The following is a 22988-nucleotide window of genomic DNA, read 5'->3' on the forward strand; positions in this document are numbered from 1 at the left end:
GATTGGGGCACTGCATGACTACTACTTGGGTTATTGCAGGAGTGAATCAGTAGTCTGCAGAGGGTTAGGGGACTGGATAGTTTGTGCACATTTGACTGTAGCACTCAGTGTCTTAATGCCTGAGTCATTGTACAAGTGCATAGATAGTGACTGGATAGTTAGAGTGCTGGTAGTTGACAACAGGGTGAGTTTATAAGTGCTTGTGTTTTGGCAGAGTGATTAGATAAGGACATGATTCTGTCAGGATGAATGCAGGAGTGGACAGAGAGTGACAGTGTGATTGGGGCACTGCATGAGTACTACTTGGGTTAATTCAGGCGAGAATCAGTAGTCTGCAAGGGGTTAGGGGACTAGATAGATTGTGCACATCTGACTGAAGCACTGTGTGTCTTAATGCCTGAGTCATTGTACAAGTCCATGGATAGTGACTGGACAGTTAGAGTGCTGGTAGTTGACAACAGGGTGAGTTTATAAGTGCTTGTGTTTTGGCACAGAGATTAGATAAGGACATGGTTATGTCAGGATGATTGCAAGAGTGAACAGAGAGTGACAGTGTGATTGGGGCTCTGCATGAGTACTACCTAGATTATTACAAGAGTGAATCAGTAATCTGCAGGGGGTTAGGGGACTAGATAGATTGTGCACATTTGACTGTAGCACTGCATGTATTAATGCCTGAGTCATTGTACAAGTGCATGGATAGTGACTGGATAGTTAGAGTGCTGGTAGTTGACAGCAGGGTGAGTTTATAAGTGCTTGTGTTTTGGCAGAGTGATTAGATAAGGACATCATTCTGTCAGGATGAATGCAGGAGTGGACAGAGATTGACAGTGTGATTGGGACACTGCATGAATACTTCTTGGGTTATTGCAGGAGTGAATCAGTAGTCTGCAGGTGGTTAGGGGACTGGATAGATTCTGCACATTTGACTGTAGCAATGCGTGTCTTAGTGCCTGAGTCATTGTACAACAGGTCATGCAACATTCAACTTAGCTGCCAAGTCACAAGTTCACCACACAATGTTACAAATGACAACAGCAGGTGTGGTTGGCTTTGCAAAGCATGCCCTTATCCTTTCTGTTGTACCTTTCCAACATTTTGTAATAAGCAATAAGAAACATGCTTTCTAAACAAAGTAAAATGCACCCATATATTTGAATGTAGAGTGTTCTTAAACAGCCAATCAAATCTCTACTTTCTTAAAAACAGCGTGCTGTCCGCCATTTTAGATAGATTGCATTCTACCACCTGCCTACCTGAGCTACAGACAACTTTAGATTATCTACGGAGATCCCTTCAAGATGCTTTCAGTGTGGATTGTTGGGCACAGCTATATTTTCTGGTGCAAAAGGTATGCTGAAAGCAGGGGTATTGACAAAGACCTAGCTTTGCAAAATTTAGACATTAAATGGATTGGACAGAGAGGATTAAAGTGGCACCAATTGATGCCATTGGTTAAAACCTTTATGCATCTCCAACCCCCTGACCTCATGATTGTGCACTGTGGTGGCAATGACCTAGGCACATTGACTGGGGTAGGTCTGGAAATGCTAATGAAGGACACCTTTGCAGAATTGATGTTGCTTTTCCCCCAAACTGCCTTTGTCTACTTTAACATATGCCAAAGACAGAAATGGAAGTGGTCCAATCAATATTGTCCACAGATTGAGAAAGCTATAAAAAATGTAAATAAAGCTGTTTCTGCTTATCTCAGAGACCACAGAATGAGTTCCATATACAACAACAATCTGCATTTTGATATGGATGGCATCTACAGGACTGATGGTGTACATTTCACAGATAAGGGAAACAGAGTCCATCTCAACAACTTAAGACTCTGCATTGGCACTTAAATGTAGCTACAAAAATCTCCCAATAAACACAAGGGCTCTTTTTAGAGCCACCCAATATCCTAACATATAACCTAAGTTAATAATAAAAAAATCTTCAATATTTTTGATAGGAGTCGCGCACCCAGCGCGATTAGGAGTAGTACACCCATCGCGTTCACCCCAGGGTGCCGTGCTGGGTGCCACGCATCCCTCGCATTCACACCAGGGGGCCGCTGGGAGCCGCACATCCCTCGTGTCCACACCAGGGGCCACGCACCCCTTTTAGTTCACACCAGGGGGCTGTGCTGGGAGCTGTGCACCCCTCGCGTTCATACCAGGGGCCACGCTGGGAGCCGCGCACCCCTCGTGTTCACACCAGAGAGCCGTGCTGGGAACCGTGCACCTCTTGTGTTCACACCAGGGGGCCGCGCTGAGCACCGCGCAAGGGTCGCGACTCCAAAATTTACACACAAAAAAAACCAGCCAATACCATTAATTTATATTCGCCCCAGGGACCCCATCCCCCGGGGCCTAACCACTTGATTGGGGACCGTGGGGGGAGCCCCAATGCCCCAGGGTCCTGCCGGCTCCCCGCGTCCTGCAGGAGCCAGCATTGCTTTTCCACATGGGGAGCTGCTGACATGCAGCTCCCCGTGTGGAAAAGCAATTCTGCTTTGCTTCATTGAAGCGAGAGCACGTTTCCCTGCTCTCGCTGATATGAAGCAAACTAGTTTGCACTGACAGGGCGGGAGCCGTGCGGCTCCCGCCCCGTCATTGCAAACAGCAGTGTCCCGGGGGTGGGCACCCCGGGACACTGCAGGTGGCGGCCCTGGGTGGTGGCAGTCCCCAGGGCTACGTGGCCCCCCTCCAAACATTAGCAAAGCCCCAGGGAGGTGGTGCCCCTGGGGCTCGGGGGTCCGCTACGGACCCGCACATTTAAATACTTAGTGCACCGGGGAGGTGTGGTCCCCGGGATATGTGGGGAGGCTCGAGCCCCCCCACACAGGTTTTTTTTTAAAAAACAAGCCCCGGGTGGTGGCAGTCCCCGGGGGGCCATGTGCCCCCAGTAAATATTTTACGAAAAGCCCCAGTGGTGGCAGTCCCTGGGGCTTGGGGGGGCCTTGGAGGCCCCCACACATTAAATAAAACAATTCCCGGGGTGGCGGTCCCCAGGGCTATGGGGGGGCCGTGTGCTCCCCCTGCAAATATTTAAGGAAAGCCCCAGGGGTGGCAGTCCCCGGGGCTGCGGGGGCCTCACTGGGCCCCCGCAATTACAATATTACATGCCCCCAGGACTTGGCCCACCCGGGGGCTAAATAATATTGAAGCCCGGCCCCCGCTTGGCGAATCACCCCGAAACTTTCAGGATACGAGCTGACCGGAGCAGGCCACAAGTTTTCAAAATTTTGCGAAGATTCGTCAACCGGCACCAAAGTTATTGGGAAAAGAAAAAATGCTTTTCCTAAGGAAACTAGGTCCTAACTAGAACTATCTACTGGCGACTATGGTCATGTGATCAAGGCCGCTTGAACGGCCGAAACGCGTTATGGCAGAAGACTAAGACAAATAAATATTATTTGCACCATTGGAGGTCTGCACTTGTCATTGTTGCGCAAAGCAGTACGAGGTGTCATGAGCTTAAGAGATATATATATATACATATATATTATCTACTGGCGGTCGCCAGTAGATAGTTATAGTTAGGACCGTGTTTCCATAGGAAATCCGCAACATTCTATTTGGAATAACTTTGGCGCCGGTTGACGAATCCTCGCAAAATTTTCAAAATAGGTGGGGCGCTCCGCTCCGCTCGTACCCTGAAAGTCTCGGGGGGATTCGTCAAGTGGGGGCTGAGAAAAAAGGGGGGTCCCAAAACACGTTTTCCCCATGCAATTTTCCATAGGGACCTTTAGTCCAAGGTACAGCCCGAACGGCTGAACAGAATTACTTGAAATTTGGCAGTCCTCAGGTCAGGGATGTGCCTTTTGCAGGTCTGGTGTCAATCTGTTCAGTAGTTCCTGAGAAAATCAAAAGTAAAATCATATATATGTGGGCGGAGCCTAACCACACATCTCATCCTGAGATCTGATTGGCTGTCAGCACTTCATCCAAGAAGTGTTGGCAGCCATCGTGGGACCAATATACATGATAGCACCTCATTAAAAAGCATTGCAGTTAATAGAAGGTTTTAAGACTTTAGTTACATTATAAATCATTTGTTGATGGTACCATACTCATTTTAGGAATTGTGGTATGTTCTAAGGTGATTTCACCATGTGAAAAAGCCTTCTGCTGGGATATCATGATTGAGAGAAAAATATTTTCTCATGCTTTTCCCACAGAGGTTTGGAAGGTGATCTATAAGCTAAACTGAGAGCTTATTTTCTGTAAATTCACATTATCTTTCTCAGTCATGTGAGAATGAAGTCTGACATTCTCAGTAAAACATGTACATCCAACAAGGGCAGAGACTGTCAGTTGATTCCTTTGTGTTCTACTGCAGCTTCCCAGAGTGTTCCAAAGAACAACTAGAGCGCTAACAGTCCTACTTATGATAAACGTATGGCACACCTGAATCCATCTTGCTTGGATTAAAGTGGTAACTCTTAAAACATTTAATTTAAAAAGGAACAAAATGAGGGGGTTCATTTTTCCATAAAAAGTATAATTAGTGCTGCAGAAAGAAAAATTAGGGCACATTTTGAGTGACTTTTCAAATCCTCTTCTATTTCATTAAAAAATTCTGACATGCAGACTGAAACATGCACTTTCAATACCAGCAGCAGTTTTCCCTGGTGAGCAGTAGCTTTACTACAGTGATCTAATGAGCAAAAAGAGTGCTAACATTCTGAATTAATGGCAAATGTGTGACACATCTGAATGCCTTTGGAATCAAAGTAAAAAACTGAAAGTGTTTCCTACTGAGGAGACTGCAGTAAATGAGGAAATTAGGAAACTTCATAACAAATAAGTCTGCCAAGATGGCCACCAGAGACAAAAGAGCCCAAATGTAGCCCAAATATCACCCAGATGTAGCCCAAGTATAGCCCAATGACAGAATGTCCCAGAATGTTCTTAAAAACAACTAGAGCGCTTACTGTCTTCATTATGACAAAAGTATGGCACACCTGAAGCCATCTTGATTGGAATAAACTGGTAACACTTAAAACATTTAATTTAAAAAGGAACACAATGAGGGGGTTCATTTTGCCATAGAAATTATGATTAATGCTGAATAAAGAAAATGAGGGCACATTTTGAGTGACTTCTCAAATCCTCTTCTTTTTCATTAAAAAATTCTGACATGCAGACTGAAACATGCACTTTTAATACCAGGAGCAAACTTCCATGGTGAACAGTAGTTTTACTACAGTGATCTAATGAGCAACTAGAGTGCTAACATTCAGAATTTATGGCAAATGTGTGACATATCTGAATACCTTCATGATGGAATCAAAGTAAAAAACTGAAAGCATTTCCTAATGAGGAGACTGCAGTACATGAGGAAATTAGGAAACTTCATAACAAATAAATCTCCCAAGATGGCCACCGGAGACAAAAGAGCCCAAATGTAGCCCAAAATCACCCAGATGTAGCCCAAATATAGCCCAATGACAGAAGGGTGCAAAACACTTATTATTTTGTGTTTTTGCAGTGTTATATAGTGCAGACTTGTCAGGTATTGGAGTGCTTTACATGAGCATTGGTTACATCACACAAGAACAAATTCATTTTGGTTGTAGACATGGGGAGACTAAGTGATTTGACCAGAATCACAGAATGTCGAGCTGAAGCAGAAACTCGAACCTGGTTCCCCAGTTGCAAAGTCTGCAGTTCTGGAAGTAACACCACATCCTCTCCCCTAAGTGCAACATTTAATCAAGTGGTCAACTGGATAAAAAAACATAAAGGTAACAAATAATTTAAAAGTGCTTTCTCGCTATTTGAAAACTCAGAAAATGTGTCCTTATTTTAGTCTTTTAGAGCACTAACCATAATTTTGATGCCAATAAGACCCTCTCATATATGTAATTTCTAAAGGAAATGCTCTAGGTATTACAGTTTTGATTACATCAAGATGACGTCAGGCGTTCCACACTTTTGTTATAAATATAGAATGTTAGCAATCTAGTTGTTCATTAGGATACTGTTGAGAGGCAGAGGCCAGGGGCACGGACTCTGAAAATTGAAGGCAGGTAGGAGGGTGCAAAGGCAACAATTTAACCACACTGAGCAGGCAGGAAGGGCCGTGGCAGCACAACAGACTATGGAGGGCAGTGGAAAGGGGGGCAGGGGCAACAAACCAACAATACAGGACTTGCAAGAGAGGCTGTGGCAATGTAATAGACCATTGTGGGCAGAAGGAAGAGGCAATGGTAGTACAACCATACATGCCAACAGACCCGATTCAGCCAGGAAACGTCCAATGTTTTTAATCTCAAATGGGCTTTATTTTATCTGTCTCCTGTCTACAATCTCCTCTTTTTCAATGTAACTCAACGGGGAAAATCAATACCCCAGTTTTTTTTCAAAATCTCCCTCTTACCAAGTTCAAAATGTTCGCAAGTATGGTACATTGGATCATGGAAGGAAATGGGGTAGGGACATGGACTTGGATAACAGAGGACAGGAGGGACATGGAGAGGTGCACCAAACTGACCCCGCAGGGCAGGCATCAGGGTTTGCAGCAGCACAATACACCACACAGGGCATGCGGGACGGGAGTGCAGCACAATAATCCATAGAAAGCAAGAGGGAGGGGACAGGAACATGCACATGGACAACAGAGAACAGAGGGGCAAGAGGCAGAACCATAATGGACAGACAGGAGAGAAAGCTGCAGCATAACAGACCATAAAGGGCAGGAGGGATGGATCAGGGGCATTACAATGGAACAGACAAGCCAGGAGGGAGGGAGTAGGGGTCTGCACATGTAAACAGAGGCCTGGGGGCAAGGGGGCAGGGCAGGAGCAGCAAGATAGCCATGGAGGTCAGGCAGGATGGGCACTAGAAGCAAGACACACCATGAAGAGCAACAGTGAGACTGTGATGGCATACACACAGACCATGGAGGGAAGGTGGGAGGGGTTCAGGGGCAGCTAACTGACCACACAGGGAAGGTGGAAGGGGCCATGGCAGCACAGAAGACCATGCATGGCAAGTGGGAGGGTTAGTGGTAGCACAATGGCTATGATGGGCAAGAAGGAGGGTGCAGGGGCATGCACAAAGGATGATGGAGGATAGAAGGGAGGGTCAGGACCTGTGCACAGACAAAGTTCAGGGGAAGGGGCCTCACAACAGACCGCACAGGGCAGGCAGGAGGAGCAGTTGCAGCACAACAGACCAGGGAGGGCAGAAGGGTGTGGCAGTACAATGGACCATGTAGGACAGGAGGAAGAGGATAGGGGCATGGCATGTGGACAGGCAGGGTGGAGGTGGCAGGGACAGGTTACAGTCATCTGACAATGCTAGGCAGGTGGGAGGGGAGTGGCAGCTCAACGGAACACTCAGAGTAGATAGGAGTGGCAGGTCCATGGAACATGGTGGGCAAAAAGGATGGAGCAGGGGCATACACAAAGACATCGGAGGGCAGGGGGAAGGAGAATAGGGGCAGCAAGCTAAGCACAGAGTTTAAGCAGGAGGTCAATGATGGGGCATAGAATTGGGCAATGGAGGGCAGGAGGAGTGGACTGGTACATCATACTAAATTGAGGGCAGTGGCAGCACATCAGACCATGCATGGCAGGAGGGAGGAGGCTAGTCCATGGATTCACACAACAGAGGATAGGGAGGAGGGGGATGGGGCAGCAAGCTAACTGTTCAGAGAAGGCAGGTATTAGGAACTTTATTGTTTTTAAAACGTGCGTCTGTGCGAACTACTTAACCCCTTCCATGCTGCGCAAATTCCGCCGCTGTGCTGACGGAATCTTGCGCGGGCGTGGTCATGACGGAACGGTTCCGTCATGAGCACAGCTCAACCGTGGCTCATGACGGAACCGTTCCGTCATGAGCACCGAAGGGGTTAAAATATGAACAAGTATGCAGCATAATCTCACTTTTATTCAGGAAGAAGAGGACGTTTGTGACTGTGACTCCGGGCTCACTTGGCAGAAACACCCCCTGACCCTCCACCCCCTATCGCAAAATGTAATGCCCGTGAAAAGGGTAGGTGAACACAGTGTTATATAGAACATAGTCCTGAGAGCACGATTGAAAATGAAAACTAGATATAGTGTATGGTATAAACTATGCACCAAAAAGTGTGATATAAGATGAACCGGGCGTGAAATATAATATGCAATACATTGTGCGCAATGACAGATTCATTTGAGAGCGCGAGATAGCACAGGCACTAACGCGTGCTATGCGATATGCGCCTTGGAGTGTAATATGCACAGGGCAGTGTTGTGTAACCTAACTAGTCTCTAAAGTTGTAATATAAAATATGTGCTGGGGAGTGTAACGTTGTATATGCACTGTGACAAAGATATGGATCCCAGATTGTAATATGTATGGCATAGCACTGTGCGTTATAACATAGGCATCGAGGAAGGCACGTTAGATGGGGCAATATAACCCGTGCGAAGACAAGTGTGGCATGACATATTCACGGGGTGGTGTTACAGTGCACATGGGCAAGAGAGTGTCATAGCATATGCACTAGCTAGTGGAATACAACACAGAGGTGTGTGGCACTCAGCAGGCAATGGTGGGTGTAACACAGCATTGGGCTCTGCCAGGAGCGCGCTGTGACTCTCAAGTGATGTTCGTCCCCTTTCCAGAGAGTAAAATAAAAAGTATTACACATCCGGCAGTGGATGTGCGTTTTATTAACCGTAAGGGGGGTTTCTTGCATAGTTTTGGTCGAATTTTTGTCAAATCCCCTTTGAATGGCTTGGTGTGCATGTGTATTAAAGGGGCCCGTCAATAGCTACCCATGTTTGTATAAATAAACGACAAGGGTGTCTACCGGGATTAAGCATGGTAGGGCATCAGACATGTCAGAGCTTCACTAGTGGTGTAAATACATTCCATGTGGATTCATTGTATGCATAGTCGCCTTTTAATGAATATCACACAAATCGTCATGGTGATAGGTACGTACGGTTTGTCCAGCATGTCCTAGGTGTGTCTATAAATATATATTTTTTAAAAATAATAAAAAACAGTGGCCGGCCCTGGGGATTGGGGTCAAAAAAATATAATTAGGAGACAGGCCCTGGGGGATGGGGTCATCAGGGCCAATAAATTAGAATAAGAAGGGGAACCACACAGCCCCCCTTCTTAAAAAATTAAAATAAATAAAAGACTGGCATCGTGCCGGAGGCCACGCCCCCTCCTTGCAGCACTCTGCAAACGCTTCCCCTGGCGAGTTGTAAGATGGGGAATTAATTCCTCTTCAATACTGAGGGTCCCTGAGGGCCAACTAGCCCAACAGGCATCTCCAGTATGCACCAGAGAGCTGCGCTGCAGACAGGTGTTCTGAGGCCAAGCCCCTTTTTACACCTCTCTGCAACGCAGCTCTGTGGCGCTTACTGGAGGTACATAGTGGTCTAGTTTGACCCTAGGGACCCTTAGGATTCAAGGGGACTTAATCTCTCAACTTAGAACAGCCACAGGGTGCGTTTACACAGTGGTGAAGGGAGGGGACGTGGCCTGAGGTGACGTGTGCAAACACGCACTATGGCACGTTTTAAATTGGGGATATAATTTTCCTTCAATACTGAGGGCCCCTAGGGGCTAACTAGCCCACCAAGTGCTTCCAGTAAGCGCCACTGAGCTGCATTGCAGAGAGGTGGTCCAGGCCGTGCCACTTTTTACACCTCTCTGCAACGCAGCTCTGTGGCACTTACTGGAGGTACCTAGTGGGCTAGTTGGACCCTAGGGACCCTCAGGATTCAAATGAACTTAATCTCCCAACTAAAAACGGACACAGGGCGTGTTTACACAGTGGTGAAGGGAGGGGACGGGGCCTGAGTTAACGTGTGCAAAAACGCCCTGTGGCCTGTTTTAAGAGGTAGTTTTAATCCCCCTGCCCTATTATATACTAGGAGCTTACAGAGGAGGTCATGCTAATCACAGGGGGACCCCAACGCATAATGTTCCCTAGTGTATGTAGGTATTTTTACTGTATTCTAAGTGTCTTTTAACATAGCACTGGCTCTAGGATTGGTTAGTCAGACTCAGTTACCACCAGTATCCGTCTGAAAGAGTTGATGGTACAGGATGATTTTGCAACAAGGCTTCTTTCTGCTCTTCTTTTTGTTCTTTCTGCACGTTATCCTTCTTCCTGCACTTTTCTTCGTCTTTGAGGACTTCTGTTGCTTCTTTCTGCACTTCTTTTTTTTCTTTCTGTGCATTTTTTCTTCTTTCTTCACATGTCCTATCTCTGTAGGCATAGTTAGAAATTAGCATTTAAAAAACCTTTGAAATTCACAGAAAAAAACATAGGTTTCAGGCACGTTATAGTTAGGAATTAGCATTTAATAAACCTCAGAAATTCACTGAAAAAACCATGAGAGGAGGTCTGCCACTCTATCACAAGGATGATGTCATCAGTGATGTCATCAGTGATGTCATTTGAGATGTCATCAGTGATGTCATGAGTGATGTCACTGACCATGTCATGAGTGATGTAATATGTGACGTCATCAGCAGTGCATTGCGGGCGCGCGAGTTATAGTTAGCTGAACTAACTATAACGGGGGAATTTCAATGGTTTTGTACAAGTGAAAAGTCCAGCTAACTATAACACCCCTGAAACCTATGGTTTTTTCAGTGATATAGATATAGATATATAGATATATTTGTAGATAGATAGATATATGACAGTGGCAAAGCCAAAGGTTACAGGGACGTTATAGTTAGGTTCAGAGGTTCTTTGTTAAAGTTCAAGCCCGACGTCATCCTTTAGGCTGACACAGTAACACAGCAAAGTAGGACCCCTGGGGACCTGTGGGTATATATACATCATGTCTCGCTTAGACAGACAGAGAAGACTGTGACTTCCTGGATGACACATTGATCAGAGACGCTGAGGTTCCTGCATGCAGACGCTCCAGCTAGCAGTGGTCTAACATCCCTCGGGGGTGACCAACTTGAGACCAGGACGGGGTCCCATATGCTCTCTTTACTCAGGTAATGGGGTTGACTAGACCTTAGAGGGATTCTTGGCATAACGCATAACGCATAACACCTACATGGATGCTAGGTACATTTAGGTACATCTAGTTAGGAGACATCGTAGGAGTACGCACTTTCTTATTAGGTATTCTATGTACTTGTATATATTCATGATTACTGCAAAATGGTAGAACTGTACCCTCCCTTTACTTTCGTAGTACTGCTGATCATATATCTCTGTCTAATGGTTGTTACAGTAAATTTATTCTACACTAGAATAACAACTGTTGAATAAATCTCTATTGAAATGCCCAGAATGTTTATTCTGTGAATCTCTGAGACAAACTAAGTGAGCACGAGTGACTGAGCGAAAAGTCGTATATTGTTTCCACGATTCTGGGGGATCAAGGTTGTCATGTTCTGAGGTTGCCAGAAATTGTTCTCTCCCCAATAAGAGGAGATTTTAGTGGCACTGTGAGCTAGCTAATGCGAACAGGTTAACATATCCGGTGGGGGTGCTTGGAACCAGTCTGCCACAAAACCCACAGTTTATGTTATCCGAACGTGCAGATACTGTATAGGATATATAGGAACTACACGACAATTGGTGATATCATCCAGCAAAGTAAACTTTAACATACTTCATAAAATACCATTAAAAAATTTTTAAAGTAAGAAGATGACACAGGTGGGAGAAGTACAGCACAGAGATCACTATAACCTTATCTTAGACTGTCACAAAGCACAACCATACACATACATCAGCAGGGGACATGTGTCAGTGTAGAGGCAATTTTATTAATAAATAGTACATCCGCTTTAAAAACGGGATTATAGATCAGATGACGTATGTTAGAAACAGTATCACTCATTAGTACTAGTGAAAGAATAGTAATTTAACATATTCAGTAGCTTTGCATATATCTCAGAAATATTTACAAAACACACTCACTGGATGATGTCATCAGTGATGTAATTTGAGAGGTCAACAGTAATGCCACTGACCATGTAATGAGTGATGTAATATGTGAGGTTATAAGCAGTGCATTGTGGGGGTGTATGTTATAGTTAGCTTTGTTAACTAGAAGTGCTGAGTTTCTATTGATTTGCATGTGTAAAACCTGAACCTAACTATAACGTCCCTGTAACCTTTGTTTTTTTTTCAATGTATTTCCAAGGTTCTTTTTTTATTCTGTTTCCTAAACTGTAAAGTCCCTGTAACCTTTGGTTTTCTCATTGAATTTCTATGGTTTTTAACTTCAGTTTCCTAACTATAACTTTCCTGTAACCTTTGTTGTTTAAGTCAATTTCTATGGTTTTTAATGCTATTTCCTAACTATAATGTCCCAGTAACTTGAGTGTGTGAGTGGCTGTACAAATGTGTAGATGGGTGTGTGAATGGTTGCATGGGTGTGTGTGAGTGTCTGTGTGGGTCTGTAAGTGGTTGTGTGAGTGTTGTGTGGGAGTGTGAGTAGATGTGTGAGTGGCTGTGTGGGCCTGTGAGTGGGTGTGTGAATGGTTATATGGATCTGTGAGTGGGTATCTTAGTGGTTTTGTGGGTCTGAATGGGTGTATGAGTGGTTTTGTGGGTCTATGTGTATGTATGATTGATTGTGTGGGTGTGTAAGCGGGTGTGTGAGTGGGCGTATGGATGTATGAGTTGTTATGTGGGTATGTGAGTGGGTGTATGAGTGGTTTTGTAGCTCAATGAGTGTATGTGAGTGATTGTGTGGGTTTGTAAATGGGTGTGTGAGCGGGTGTATGAGTGGGGATGTGAGTGGGTGTATGAGTGGGTGTATGAGTGTGTGTGTAAGGTACTGTGTAAGTGGTTTTGTGGATCTGTGAGTGGGTGTGTGAAAGGTTGTGTGGGTGTGTAAGTGGCTGTTGGAGTGGGTGTGTGAGTGGCTGTGAAGGTCTGTGAGGGTGTGTGAGTAGTTTCATGGGTCTGTGAGTATGTGAGTGACTGCATGGGTGTATGAGTGGGTATGTGAGTGGCTGTATGGGTGAATTAGTGGGTATGTGAGTAGCTGTATGGGTGAATAAGTGGGCATGTGAGTAGCTGTATGGGTAAGTAAGTGGCTGTGTGAGAAGCTGTATTGGTGAGTGAGTGGGTGTGTGAGTAGCTGTATGGGGGGTGAGTGGCTGTGTTGATAAGTGAGTGGATGTGGAAGTGACTGCATTGGTCAGTGAGTAGGTGTGCGAGTGGCTATATGAGTGAACTGAGTGGCTGTGTGAGTAACTGTATGTGTGGGTGACTGGGTGTATAAGTTGCTGTATGGGTGAGTTAGTGGTTGTTTCAGTGGGTGTTTGGTTAACTAAGTTGTTACGCAAATGGCTGAATTGGAGAGCTGTGTGGGTGAGTGCATAGAAGTGTGATTGCATGTATAGATGTGTGAATGGATATGTAAGTGGTTGTGTGGGTGTGTGACTGGCTGTGTTGAGAGGCTATGTGGGTGAATGAATAGGTTTGTGAGTAACTGTATATATGAGTGAGTGGGTGTGTGAGTGGATGTATGGCTAAGTGAGTGTCTGTGTGAGTGAGTGTATAGGTGAGTTAATATTATTTTAAGTGGATGTGTAGAGCTCACAGTTACCCGAAGTTGTCTTGGTGCTAGCTCAAAGGATTTAACAGGAAACAGGCTGGAGTGCAAAATTGGGTCTAGATGTTAAACAACATGAGTGAATGGAATAAGGAGGCACATTCCAGGCGTTGGCCAATCAGATGATAAAACTTCTACCACCCTAGATAGTTCTCTTGAATTTTGAAACAACCAAGGTTTTAGTTCCCAAGGAACGGAGTGTTCTGTTGGGTTCATATCATTTAAACTTTTGCCCAAAGTGAGAGGGACCAATATTGTGTGGCACCATAAAGGCTGTACAAAGAGCTTTGAATTTGATCCGGTGTCTTACCGGTAGCCAATGGAGTTTTTGAATTTCAGTTTTGACTGACTTGAATTTGGGTGTACCAGACAGAAACCTGGCTGCAGTGTTTTGCAGCAATTGTAGCTTGTTAAAATGTTGCTGCTGCATATTAAGTTATAGTTCCTTATAATAGTCCAACTTTGCCAGTAAAGTCACAGCTGTGTTTTGAGACTCTTAGGGAATAAAATGCAAAATCTTTTACTCAGTCTCATTGTGAAGAAGGTGGAGGCAGTCACTGGGTTTACTTGGTCACCAAAGGTTAGCTTCTTGTCCATTTCGACCCCCAGGTTTTTAGCTTTCTCAGCAGGAGTAGGCAGGGAGCCTAATTCATCTGGCCACCAGGATTGAGACCAAAGGAAAATTTTGTTTCCAAACAGAATGACTTCAATTTTTTGGGAATTCAATTTTAGGCAGTTATTGCACATCCACCTGCTAATGGCCAGCATGCAATCATGAAATGTAATGCCTGTGTCAGTGTCCTGGTTTGATAATGACACAACAATTTGTGTGTCATCAGCATACATAGGAGGTAAGCAAGAACCCCTAGGATCTTATTAGAGATGCCTGTGATGACACATATACATTAAACAGGGTTAGACTGAGCGAGGACCCCTTGGGACCCCACATGGGAGAGTAAAAGGCTCAGAGACAAATGAGTCCAAAACCACCAATTGTTTCCTATCAGAAAGGAAGGAGCACAGCAATGTCAATGCTGGACCCTAAACTCCGATCATGGCTAAACGGTCCATTAAAAGATCATGATGGACAGTGTTGAATCCTCAGAGAGATCTAGCAGTCTCAAGGTAGCATTACCCCCGGCATCCAGCGCATCTGTGATTTCTTCCGAAGACTTGATCAGAGCAGACTCCATGCTGTGGCCACCTCTGAAGCCATATTGCGTAGTATCTACAACTGATGTTCCAGAATGAAGTTAGATAGTTGGGTGTTGATGGCCTTTTCAACTAAATTTGCCGACAAAGGGAGCCGTGAGATGGGTTGAAAATTGTTACTGTCATTGGGGATTAGACTGTTTTTTTTTAATAGAGGCAGTATGGAAGCCTCCTTTCTTGCCTTGGGGAAATGGCCAGTTTTGAACATAGAATTAAATAGAGTGGTAAGATTCTTGGTCATTAACTCTGGGACCATTTTAACAACTGATACAGTACAAGGATCCAGTGGGGAAGCTGACTTTGCTATCCGAATTAGACCAAGGACTTGATTGGGTGAGAGAGGAGCAAATTCTGGAAAAATAGTCTGAGGAAACTGAGTAATCTGTGCTATTTCAGTTCCTACTAGTGGATGAACGTCAACCGAAGCGTCCTTAGGGCATTTGAAATCAAAGTAAATATGTTCTACTTTGTTTGAAAAGAACTGTGTGATGTTGTCACAAAGTGATTGATTGCTATTGACTTTGGTTTTGCTAGGCGAGGTAAGTTTCGACACAATTCTAAACAGTTCTTTGAAGGAATTTTTTTCAGTTTCTATCTGTTTAGTGTAGTATGCCAATTTTTCTTTGACTAGTAAGGATTTATAATTAGTAAGGCATTTCTTGTATTTGTCCATTGCTAGGCTATTGTAGCCCGATCTCCATAAACACTCTTGTTGTTTACTGATTTGTGTCTGAATCCTGAGTTCATCTGAATACCAAGAAGCAGTTAGTTGATAGCAAAGAGAGTGCATACATTTTTCTGGCGCAGGAGTCAAGCAGGCAGAATTAAGTCATTCAGTGTACAAGGCACTGGCGGTTTCTTCGTTGTCTAAAAATGTCGGCTGAGATCTGGAGAGCTGCTGCAAGAGTAGGTTGGGCTTTATTTTGTTGAAGGCATAAGTTTGATGTGGCTTGGAGGTGAGTGAGTGGATGTGTGAGGGTAAGTGCCAATTTTGGTGGAATTCCATCTAGCTGTTCAGGCTGTATGTTATGTTATTAAAATTTCTAGACCGCACGAATATCAAATGGTGTCTTGGCGCTAGCAGTCCTGAGTAAACTGAGATCCCTATTTATTGAATAACCACGTTTTGAGAGCCTTCCTGAAGGCCGTCAGGGAGGGGAGAGTCCTAATGGAACTAGGAGGGCTATTCTAAAGTTTTGTGGCCACCACTGTGAAACTTCTGCCACCCCAGTTGGCTTTGCGTAACCTGGGGGAAAGCATCAATTTCACTCCTTCCGAGTGGAGGCATCTATTTGGGGAGTACCATTTCAACAATTGCCTCAGAAACTGAGGGCTGGTACCATGGAGTGCTTTATATGTAATGCATAAAGCTATGAAATTGATATTTGAGATTGATATGGCTTCTGACTGGAAGCCAATGAAGATTTTGAAGGTGCTTTCCTCTTTATTGAAACTTAGGGGTCCCTAACAGCAACCTTGCAGCAACATTCTGGATCATCTGAAGCTTTCGTAGCTGCTTCTTGGGCATGCTAAAATAGAGCCTGTTGCAATAATCCATCTTGGAGAGAACTAAAGATGTAATTACGATCTTTCTACTATTTTCTGGAATAAAAGGCAGGATTTTCTTTAGCACTTTAAGTAGATAGAAGCTGGATGAAGAAACAGCATTAACTTGAGCCTCGAAGTTCAGTTTCTCATCGATGATCACCATATTTTTTACTTTGAATACAGGAGTGGGTGCTACCCCAGTTCGTCTTGCCACCAAATTTGCGACCATTTGGGGACGTGAATGCCAAAAAGGATTATCTCAGTTTTACCTCAGTTCAATTTAAGCCAGTGTGAACTCATCTAGGAGCTGACTGCCATCATTCAGTCCCTAAATCTATTAACCGGAGGCACACTGTTTTTATAAACAGACAAGACAATTTGGGTGTTGTCCACATAAGATGTTAGTGCCAATCCGAAGGATATGATTAACGCTGCTAATTCTGACACATAAATGTGAAAAATAGTAAGACCCATAGAAGAGCCTTGCGGAGCCCCGCAGGGGAGAGCAAAGGAAGAAGATCCATAACTTCCAAGAGCAACCGATTGCTCTCTTCCTGATAAAAAGGATGATATCAGAGATAGTGCATTTTCCTTGACACCCAAGGTGCTCAATCGATTGCATAGCAGGCTATGGTCGACCTTGTGTATGTGAAAACTGAGGGGTAAGTCTGTGTACTTGGCAGTAAAATGCCAGGAAATGTTTTTTTCGGCCATGCAGGAGATCTGCGGAGCTGTCGCAGTGCGGCCCTCTGGGTATATCCGCTAACCTTGCTGCGAAGGTACACGGGGGCACGCTGAGCATCTCAATGGATTTGCGGATTCGTGAAACACCCAACCAAATTGGGCTTCTTGGCAGGAAACAAGGAAAGGGTTAAAGAAATACTGACCATTTAGAAGTGGTAAAACAAAAAAGAAAGATGAAAGGAAGCCTGTGATTTGTTAACTAGAGCAGCATACGTAAGAGCACATGGTGAGGGGTAGCCATTTTACCTGCTTTTCTACTAAGAGAGGAGGTGGTTTACAAGTGTTCTCACTGGAGATTTCAAATGAAAACAGATGTTACCAGACAAAGAAATAAAACTAAGAGAACAGTAAAGAGATTTTACAGCCATGTTAATTAGGTTGTAGTACACAAAAAGTGAATGTAAGGAAAAAGGAAATGTGTAGCTTCTAGACAGTATGCCAGAAGGGAAAATAGAAGGCTGTCTAGATGAGGATATTACCTAGAAATACAGTGAGCAGGAAAGGAGAAAGAGGAATTGCTATACTGAATGTATATTAATGTTATTATGCTAGTGTGAATGAATTCATTTAAAATTAGAGTTGGGTGTTTGCTTATGGTATGAAATTTAATAGTATGTAATTTACATATACTCTCACAGTCAAGGAGGCCCTTACAGACCCAGTTTCACTCTCACCAAAGCTGTACAGTACCTATCACTCATATAGCCAGACACTGTCTGCCACATTCACTCACACACCCAAAAGACTATTCACACACACCCATTTACTGATGTGTACGTCCACGTTTGAGCAATAGTTTGCCCTTAGAGCCTGAGGGGGGCAGCCGAAAAATGCAACCTGCACCACAAGAAGAGTTTGAAGAGGACTACTTCAGCATTCTTGAAAAGAGAGAACCCTGATTGTAGCTGACCTCAGAATCAGGGTCCCGAAGGGTAGTGGATTTCAGAAGGAGTAAGAAGAGTGGAGAAATTAGTGAGTAAAGGCTTAACAGAAGAGAGGGGATCCCCCAGAGAGAGACTTCTGTATTGGAAACAGTGCAGGAAGTATTGTCTCCTCCCAAACCAAGTCCCCTGAGGACCTCAAGGTCAGACTTTCTGAGTGGGACCTGAGGCCACAGCTGACTGAGCTGGGTGCTGGGGTGAGAAAAGGTGAGGCTAAGAGAGTTTTGGAGGAGAAAAGGGTCTTGCTGGCTGTATTGTCAAGGATGTGCACTTGAAGGCCAAATAGCTGTTAGAGTCTAGCAGAAAATGTGTGAGCACCACTACTGTGTCTAGTGTAGAAAGAAGAGTCCATATATTCAGAGGCTTGGTGCCTGACTTTAAGGAGGGGTTTGATATAGACAGGTTATTTCTGGCATAAGCTGTAGAGGTACAGAGGATTGTAAAGGTTTATAGTCATACACATGATGATGGGAGGGACAACATACTGGCTCTAGAGAAGGGGAAGAGGTTGAGATATCCTGCTATAAAGGAGGTCCTTGTCTGTAAGTAGGAATTAAGCCCAGAGGAGTGCAGGTTGAAATTCAGTGTTAGTCAGAAACTGTTTCACTGCTGCTGCGAGGATTTTGTGGGGTACTTTTGAAATGTTTGTTAAAAGTACTGTTGTATATTAAGAAAGTGTTTTAACAGTTTTATACTTTTTCTTTTATTTATCAAAGAGAATTGATAAGAAATAACTTGAGGAACCATTGCTCTAGACACTCATTGGAGGTCTTTTAGCTTGTTTCCTCTGATACAGTTCAATGGCACCCCCATTAATCTCTTTTTAATGTAGTGGATGGATACTGTAATGCTCATATATTTCTTCAGATCTAATTCTAGCTACTTTTCAAACTGTTCACTTGATTTCTTCCTCCATGGAACTTCCATGTTATAGATCATCTTTATTGTACACATTATTTTGTTTAAGATATTATGTAGCTTTCTTCACCGTATTTATGTCACTAGTTCCTAGCAGATGTTGTTATTTTTCGTGGACACACCATGCACCAGAATAACAAGCGGTTCTTCTAAATCTCTTTCTACACCCACAGTTTCAATATTGTGTTTGACATCTAACAGAAAATGCACAACTGCACCTTTAAGTCCTTTCTGAAGCTGAGTGGATGATAATTTTAATGTTAGCGTTTTCTTCTCTCAGAAAGTAATGTAAGTAATCCCATGGATATTCTGCACAACTCAGAGTAAGAAACCAAGTTAGTGTTCCTACATTTTACAGGATGCACTGAAGCTCAACATGACAACGATACCAGTACTCATTCATCCCAGTATTTGCATAGATAAAGTAAATAGACAGCAGAAACTGCAAGAACATGTTTGGGATCCTACTGTATCAATTTATTCCTGGCAAATAATAAAATACTACTGCACTCCCATTTATACAAAGAAGCATGTCTATGCCTTCTTTGTATGTCTTAACCTATCTCTTATTCTACATTTCTATTAAACATCTCTTCTTTTCCAATGGTAATACTTTTTGTTATAATAGTCACAATTTCACTGTGTTTCTATATTTATAAATAGTTAAATAAGTTATGTTATGTTTGTTTGTTAATTATTTGTTTTAAATGTAATTCTAATATGTTAAAAATATACTTGTAAAGTTATAAATATATTTATTATTAAGTTAAGTTAAGGGTCCCAAACACACCCTAGCAGGTAGTTATACATGTGCTCACACACTTATACAGTCATTCACACAGGTACAATAGAAGGGAAAATGGACCCACATAACATAATTTTACAGCAGCAACCATGTGGCATTTCACTCAAATCTTCACAGACTGCTGGTATTTTGATAACTGCAACTGGTGAACATTCTCCTAAGGGTGCGCTAGAGGTGGAATATTCTACTGCACCAAGTTTCTCATTCATTATTCAGTTGTACATCCTTTCATGAATTGGTTTTAAGTGCTTCCAATTGGAAGGTGTCCCATGTGTATACTTCTTGGCAGTGCTGCTGGGTAACTGTATGCCTCAAATATTACACTGCACATATTTAGCTGTACTCCTTTCCCCTTTCTTTTGTGCTGGTGTAAAGATATACATGTATGTGTTTAAAGTGGTTGTGCCCAAAACTCAATTTGTAAAAGCAAAATAAGTGTCTTGTGTTTATTTGTAGGAAGTGCAACGCGCAGTGCTCCTTAATTGTAATGAGATAGTGTGCAGTTTGGGAGGTTTTTTCTACTATCTTTATTATTGTTTTTTTCCCCTCTGTTCAATGATAACTGCTTAAAACGTACATTGTTTATGGTGTAAGAGTAAAGAAGCTGATAACAGTAAACAAGGAAAATGGAATGCTTATTTATAGTAATACACACCTTTACAGCATGATAAATGTCTAGTTATTTCTAAGAATTATGTCGTTATGCATTGTTGAAATTTTAAGTTACTTTTGTTGTTTCATTAATTGTAAAACTAATAAACATTTCAGTTTTTTCTTTTTATGTAGATCAATGGCACCGTATGTTGAGGTAATGTACTTTACTAATTAGTTCTTGCAGTGTTGTTGCATAACTTTAGATTTTGAGGATGCACACCCAAGGACAGATTGCTACAGTTGCTAACACACCTAGACACACATCAGCACAGAAATTCACACACCCAACCACACACAGATAGAGATACTCAAACACACAGGCTCACGCTGATCCAGCAACTGACGCACCTAGCGACGCATCAATACAGTCACCGGCACACCCAACTGAACACTTATACTGCCACTGACACATCCAGCCAAACACTAATGCACCAAATAACACATCCAGGTACACAGTGACACACCCGGGGAATTACTAATGCAGACATTCACACACCCAGACATACAACAATCCAGACACTGACACAGCCAACCAACGGTTAATGCATCCAATACCACACACAGGCACACACTGACATTAACACTGAGAGTCAGACACTTAGCAATGCAGAGACTGACACACCCAGGCATTTGGCAATGAAGACACTAACACACCCAACCAAACACTAATGCATCCAATAAGACACAACAGGCATACACTGACTCATACACTGACACACCCAGGGACATACCATTGCAGACATTGATACACCCAGGCAATTAGCAATGCACACACACCCTACCAAACAGTAATGCATTGAATTACACATTCAGGCATACACTGATGCATATAATGGCATACCCATGCTCACACTGATGCACATGCCAAAAAACCCAGGCATACAGACTCAGGCGCACATTCTTAAATACACTAAAAGACCCAGGCACACACTGATGCCTACACTAACACATCCAGGCACACACTAATGCATAGACTTACACACCCTGCACACACTGATGCATACACTGATGCATACACTGAGAGACCGAAGGACATACCAATACAGACAGCGACACACCCGGGCATACAGAAATGTAGAAACACACAACCAACAGTAATCCATACAATAACACATCCAGGCACACACTGATGCATACACTGACTTACCCAGGCACACACTGATGTATATTTTAACACGCCCAGACACATACTGATGCATATACTGACACACACAGAGACTTACCAAAGCAGACATTGGCACATCCAGGCATACAGCAGTGCAGACACTGAGACACTCAGCCAAACACTAATGCATCCAATAACCCACCCAGTCACACGCTGACACACACTGACACACACAGAGACTTACCAAAGCAGACATTGGCACATCCAGGCATACCGCAGTGCAGACACTGAGACACTCAGCCAAACACTAATGGATCCAAAAACACACTCCGGCACACACGGATGCACACACTGACACACCCAGGGACTTACCAATGCAGACACTGACACACCCAGGCATTCACCAATGCAAATACTGACACACCCAGCCAAACACTAATGCATCCAATAAAACACCCAGGCACACACTGACGCACACACTGACACATGCAGACACTTACCAATGCAGACACTGAAACACCCAAGCATACAGCAATGTACACATTGACACATCCATCCAAACATCAATGCATCCAATAAGACACCAAGGCACACAGTGACTGTAGGAAGCTGGCACTCTATATAGTGTACTAAAAAGAAGTACACTGTGCAGAGAATCCCCAAATGGTACTCAGAGGCAAAAGCAGATAATTCTAGTGCTTTTTTGTGGTAATGTGGGCGAGCAGATAGGCTTATCAGGCTTATCAGACTGTGCAGCACACATAGAAACAGCAAATTGCCATTGATTGTTTATGTGCAGGAAGGTGTCCCTTCCTGTACATAAACAATCAACAAAAAGAAATGACATTTTGAACCTTCTACGTGTGCTGCATTAAGCAGCACACATAAAAGTTTGAAAACATCATTTAAAGATTGTGTGCAGGAAGGGAGACCTTCCTGCATATAAACAATCTTCCTTTCAATGCAGTCACCCTTGCACTATGGTACAAAGTTGCCTGCGTTGGAGCTAGGCTGCAAAGTTTAGCGCCAGCGCAGGAATGCAGGGCTGCACCATATTTTTATAAATATGGTGCATCCCTGCGTTTCTGAAGTGGCGGAGTGCGGTGTTAAGCCAGAAAGGCTAACATCATACTCCGTCATTTCACTGTAAATACGTCCCTTTGTATGTTAATAAGACAAAGTCCCTATAGGCTGTTGATGCTTCCATATGGGTTTCAACCCTAGAAGGGTCTCAGGTGCTGAATGAAGGAGAATGATAGTAATGAGCATAAAATCAGTGCAGTCCTCTATACTAGGATTTAAAACATTCTAAAGTTATAGCAGTGTGTGCTTACTTATCTTATAGGCATCCAGGTGTGGATATGGGATCAATGGGAAACGGCCCTTGCCGAGCACCCACACGATCTTTAAGTCACACTGCCCAGTGCGCCTTCCTTATAGGGTTCCTACGTTTGATTACAATGACAGACAAGAAATGGATAGAAAAAGAAAACAGACACAGCGTAC

This window comes from Triturus cristatus, chromosome 4_1 (genome assembly GCF_964204655.1).
Source record: "Triturus cristatus chromosome 4_1, aTriCri1.1, whole genome shotgun sequence".
Lineage (NCBI taxonomy): Eukaryota > Metazoa > Chordata > Amphibia > Caudata > Salamandridae > Triturus > Triturus cristatus.